The sequence below is a fragment of the Triticum urartu genome, chromosome 2 (genome assembly GCF_003073215.2).
Source record: "Triticum urartu cultivar G1812 chromosome 2, Tu2.1, whole genome shotgun sequence".
Classification (NCBI taxonomy): domain Eukaryota; kingdom Viridiplantae; phylum Streptophyta; class Magnoliopsida; order Poales; family Poaceae; genus Triticum; species Triticum urartu.
The window spans coordinates 658,122,422-658,128,681 of record NC_053023.1 but is presented as its reverse complement, the minus strand read 5'-3'; positions in this window follow the sequence as shown (position 1 = coordinate 658,128,681).

Genomic DNA, 6,260 nt, shown 5'->3' with positions numbered 1-6,260 from the left:
ACTCAGGGAGAACACTTTATCTTGAAATTTAGTGAGAGATCATCTTATAATGCTACCGTCAATCAAAGCAAGATAAGATGCATAAAAGATAAACATCACATGCAATCAATATAAGTGATATGATATGGCCATCATCATCTTGTGCTTGTGATCTCCATCTCCGAAGCACCGTCATGATCACCATCGTCACCGGCGCGACACCTTGATCTCCATCGTAGCATCGTTGTCGTCTCGCCAATCTTATGCTTCCACGACTATCGCTACCGCTTAGTGATAAAGTAAAGCATTACAGGGCATTGCATTGCATACAATAAAGCGACAACCATATGGCTCCTGCCAAGTTGCGATAACTCGGTTACAAAACATGATCATCTCATACAATAAAATTTAGCATCATGTCTTGACCATATCACATCACAACATGCCCTGCAAAAACAAGTTAGACGTCCTCTACTTTGTTGTTGCAAGTTTTTACGTGGCTGCTACGGGCTTAGCAAGAACCGTTCTTACCTACGCATCAAAACCACAACGATAGTTTGTCAAGTTGGTGTTGTTTTAACCTTCGCAAGGACCGGGCGTAGCCACACTCGGTTCAACTAAAGTTGGAGAAACTGACACCCGCCAGCCACCTGTGTGCAAAGCACGTCGGTAGAACCAGTCTCGCGTAAGCGTACGCGTAATGTCGGTCCGGGCCGCTTCATCCAACAATACCGCCGAACCAAAGTATGACATGCTGGTAAGCAGTATGACTTATATCGCCCACAACTCACTTGTGTTCTACTCGTGCATATGACATCTACGCATAAAACCGGGCTCGGATGCCACTGTTGGGGAACGTAGTAATTTCAAAAAAATTCCTACGCACACGCAAGATCATGGTGATGCATAGCAACGAGAGGGGAGAGTGTTGTCCACGTACCCTCGTAGACCGAAAGCGGAAGCGTTAGCACAACGCGGTTGATGTAGTCGTACGTCTTCACGATCCGACCGATCAAGTACCGAACGTACGGCACCTCCGAGTTCAGCACACGTTCAGCCCGATGACGTCCCTCGAACTCCGATCCAGCCGAGTGTTGAGGGAGAGTTTCGTCAGCACGACGGCGTGGTGACGATGTTGATGTTCTACCGACGCAGGGCTTCGCCTAAGCACCGCTACAGTATTATCGAGGTGGACTATGGTGGAGGGGGGCACCGCACACGGCTAAAAGACCAACTTGATCAATTGTTGTGTCTATGGGGTGCCCCCTGCCCCGTGTATAAAGGAGCAAGGGGGGTGCGGCCGGCCAGGGAGAGGGCGCGCCAGGAGGAGTCCTACTCCCACCGGGAGTAGGACTCCCCCCTTTCTTAGTTGGAATAGGATTCGGGAGAAGGAAAGAGAGAGGGGAAGAAGGAAAGAGGGGGCCGACCCTCCTTGCCCTAAACCAATTTGGTTTGGGCCTTGGGGGCGCGCCCCACACTCCCCTTGCTTCCCTCTATTTCCACTAAGGCCCATGTAGGCCCATTAAGCCCCCGGGGGGTTCCGGTAACCTCCCGGTACTCCGGTAAAATCCCGATTTCACCCGGAACACTTCCGACATCCAAACATAGGCTTAGAATATATCAATCTTCATGTCTCGACCATTTCGAGTCTCCTCGTCATGTCCTTGATCACATCCGGGACTCCGAACAATCTTTGGTACATCAAAACATATAAACTCATAATATAACTATCATCGGAAACGTTAAGCGTGCGGACCCTACGGGTTCGAGAACTATGTAGACATGACCGAGACACGTCTCCGGTCAATAACCAATAGCGGAACCTGGATGCTCATATTGGCTCCACATATTCTACGAAGATCTTTATCGGTCAGAACCGCATAACAACATACGTTGTTCCCTTTGTCATCGGTATGTTACTTGCCCGAGATTCGATCGTGGGTATCTCAATACCTAGTTCAATCTCGTTACCGGCAAGTCTCTTTACTCGTTCCGTAATACATCATCCCGCAACTAACTCATTAGTTGCAATGCTTGCAAGGCTTTAAGTGATGTGCATTACCGAGAGGGCCCAGAGATACCTCTCCGACAATCGGAGTGACAAATCCTAATCTCGAAATACGCCAACCCAACAAGTACCTTTGGAGACACCTGTAGAGCACCTTTATAATCACCCAGTTATGTTGTGACGTTTGGTAGCACACAAAGTGTTCCTCCGGTAAACGGGAGTTGCATAATCTCATAGTCATAGGAACATGTATAAGTCATGAAGAAAGCAATAGCAACATACTAAACGATCGGGTGCTAAGCTAAGGAATGGGTCATGTCAATCACATCATCTCCTAATGATGTGAGCCCGTTAATCAAATGACAACTCATGTCTATTGTTAGGAAACATAACCATCTGATCAACGAGCTAGTCAAGTAGAGGCATACTAGTGACAATCTGTTTGTCTATGTATTCACACATGTATTATGTTTCCGGTTAATACAATTCTAGCATGAATAATAAACATTTATCATGATATAAGGAAATAAATAATAACTTTATTATTGCCTCTAGGGCATATTTCCTTCACGGGCATATTTCCTTCACATACTTGAAAGGCTCAACACACATGAGTTTCAGCTTTCTGAGAAAAGATATATCTACGGTCCCAACTATGGCCGAACTCGTGCCTTGAAGGCAAAAGCTGTTTCCTCATCTGAAGATGAATCTGACTGCAGTTCTAATGATCCTGAAGACATTGGAAAGGAGCTTGCTATGCTTGTGAAGAAGGTCCAAAAATTCACCAAGAAGAAAGGCTTCAGAAAGTCTTCACGATCCAGCTCAAGGAATGGTGAAGCTTCTGCTCATGACTACAAGAAGAGAACATGCCACAAGTGCAAGAAACCTGGTCACTACATTTCTGAGTGTCCGAAGTGGGACAATGAGAACAACAAGAAGAAGAAGAGCAAAGAATATGATTCTGACGACAAGAGGAAGAAGAAATACTCAAAGTCTTCTTCCAAGTCTTCCTCAAAGTCTTCATCACACAAGAAGAGCTCATCTGGCAAGGCATGTGCGTTTGTTGGCAAGGAAATGGATTCAGAGGAGGAGTCTGCTTCTGAGGAGGCAGAGGTGGAGTCTGAGGAGAAGTCCTATTCTGGCATTGCAAGTCTAGCTACAGCCTACGTTGCCAAGTCCATCTTCAACACTGAAGACAATGACTTCATCACCGACGCCGATGCTAATGACAAGGACAACTCCGCTCCCACCTATTGCTTCATGGCACATGGTGCCAAGGTAAACTCACGCAATACTCACTATCAAACATCCAGTGAAGATGACTCTGATTGTAATTCCAAACCCAGCTACAAAACACTTGCTAAAATTGCAACTGAACAACAGAAAGCTATGGGACATATTCAAAAACTGTTAGACAAAACCGATGACCCGTTGGACCCTGAAATGACTCGATCTTAGTCCTTAATTGAAGACATAAAAAATCTTCATGTTAAGTATGAGGAACTTGAAAGTCGTCATGAAACACTCTCAACAACTCATGAAAAGCTTTCCTACGATTATCTTCAAAGGAAGTAAGAACTTGAGAAATTGAGAGCGGCTCATGAAGATATTCAAAAGGAAAACAAGTCACTTCGTGCCGAACAGATCAGTCCCGCTCAGGAAGGATTTGAACCGCCATTTCTTAAATGCATTGAGCGTGATAACGCTACTTCTGTTGCTGGATGTTCTACTGTTGCTACTGTTGCAATATCTTCAACTGTTGATGTGGTAACTAACCCCTCTGCTGAGGATGCCACTGCTATTGCTGATAAAAATGCTAGGTTGAAGACATTGCTTGAAATAGGGATGTACAGAAGTCTCAAAGGGCATCAGACACTATGTGATGTCCTCAAAACGCATATTCTGAACCAAAACCCTAGGAAAGAGGGTGTTGGGTTCGAAAGGAAAATGAATGTTGATGGCTCTTACTGGAAACCTGAGCAGTACCCCAAAACCACATGGGTTGCTGCAAAGGAACCTTCAGTGGATCCATCCACCCTATCTGGCTTCACTTGTGCTAATCCCATAGTCATTGATGAATCCTTTGATGCAAACTATAAACTGTTTAAGAATCAAAATGGTGAAGTGTTTGCCAGGTATATTGGTACTAACTGCAGGAATGGGCCACCTATGAAGAAAGTCTGGGTGCCGAAAAGGTGTCTGGAAAATCTTCCTGTGAATGTCGTCATGACACCACAAGGGAAGAAGACAAACCCCAGACCACAGGCTTCATTTGGTCCAAAGGCTTCATACAGACAAAGGACTCACCTGAGTCGCACTAACACAAATGTTTTGCAGGGAAACCATACTCATGCCTATGAATATGAGCGTGTTTCATCAAACTGCCATGTTCATAAGACCCAAAACTACTCTGCTTATTCTTATGAGTACTATTCTCCACCTGCAAGGCTATTTGCTAGGGCTCCAAAGCCAAAGTTCTCAGATGCTGCACTTAGACTCATTGCTTCGAAGCCACCCTTGAAGATGTGGGTGGCTAAGAAAGCTTAACTCTCTTTTGCAGGGAAAGGTCTCCAGCCGAAAATCAAATGTGTTTGAAGCTATTGCTGGGGACCTAAAACATCTTGTAGGGCGCAAGATCAAATGCCTAAATGATCTTATTATGTATTTTGTTCCTGAGTCATTTGCTACTTGTCCTATCAGTCCTAACCTCGATCTACGCTTTAATAATCCTCGTGCTCGTCAAATGTTTATGCTTCACAATGCTCTTCGTGAAGCCTATCCCCTAACTGCACTATAGGGTATGACACCAGCTGCTTCAGAATGGATTATTGAGAGTGGATGTACTAATCACATGACTGGCAAACGAAGTCTTCTCATGGACTCAACCCTATGTCCATCTGACAAAAGTCACATCACATTTGCTGATACTGGTAAAAGCAAGGTATTGGGTCTAGGTAGAGTTGCAATCTCAAAGGATTAGCACACGGATAAAGTGATGCTTGTTGAATCCCTTGGTTTCAACTTAATGTCTGTCTCAATGCTTTGTGATTTTCAACATGATTGTGATATTTGGAAAATATCGTTGCCTTGTTCTAATGGAATCTGACAAGTCTCTAGTCTTTGAAGGGTATCAGAAAGATGATTTTTACATGGTAGATTTCTTAGCAGGACCACAGCTTGCAGTATGTCTTCTTGCAAAAGTTCCAGAATGTAGGCTCTGGCATCGGAGGCTAGGGCATGCTGGCATGAGGAACTTGCATACTCTTGCAAAGAAGAAGCACGTCATAGGCATCGAGGGCGTCAAGTTCAAGAAGGATCACTTGTGCGGTGCCTGCCAAGCTGGAAAGATGACGAGGGCCAAGCATCCCTGGAAGACAATCATGAAACCGACTCAACCCTTCGAACTGCTGCATATGGACCTCTTCGGCCCTACTCACTACTCTACCCTTACTACTACTACTTGTCTGTATGGCTTCGTCATTGTTGATGATTATTCAAGATATACATGGGTGCATATAATCCTCTACAAGACTGAAGTGCAGGATGTCTTCAGACGCTTCGTCAATCGAGCCATGAACAACTATGGCATCAAGATCAAGCACATCAGAAGTGACAATGGCACTGAATTCAAGAACACCGGCCTCGACACTTATCTTGATACATTGGGCATCATTCATGAGTTCTCAGCTCCGTGCACGCCGCAGCAGAATGGCATCGTGGAACGCAAGAGCAGAACACTCATTGAGATGGCTCAGACGATGCTCGATGAATACAAGACACCAAGAAAGTTCTGGCCTGAAGCTATTGATACTGCATGCCATGTCATCAACCGTGTTTATCTTCACAAGCTTCTGAAGAAAACATCCTATGAACTCCTCACTGGTAAGAAGCCAAATGTGAGTTATTTCAGAGTATTTGGTGCTAGGTGCTGGATCAAGGATCCACATCACACTTCAAAATTTGCACCGAAAGCACATGAAGGTTTTATGCTTGGTTACGGAAAGGATTCGCACTCCTACAGGGTCTTCAACCTCTCTCACTATAAAGTGGTTGAAACTGTGGATGTGTGGTTCAATGAGACTAACAGCTCGCAAAGAGAGCACCTGCCAAATGTGCTAGATGAAATTCCACCTAGTGAATCCATCAAGCTTATGGGAACTGGAGAAATCATACCGTCTGAATGAAGGAAATATGCCCTAGAGGCAATAATAAAGTTATTATTTATTTCCTTATATCATGATAAATGTTTATTATTCATGCTAGAATTGTATTA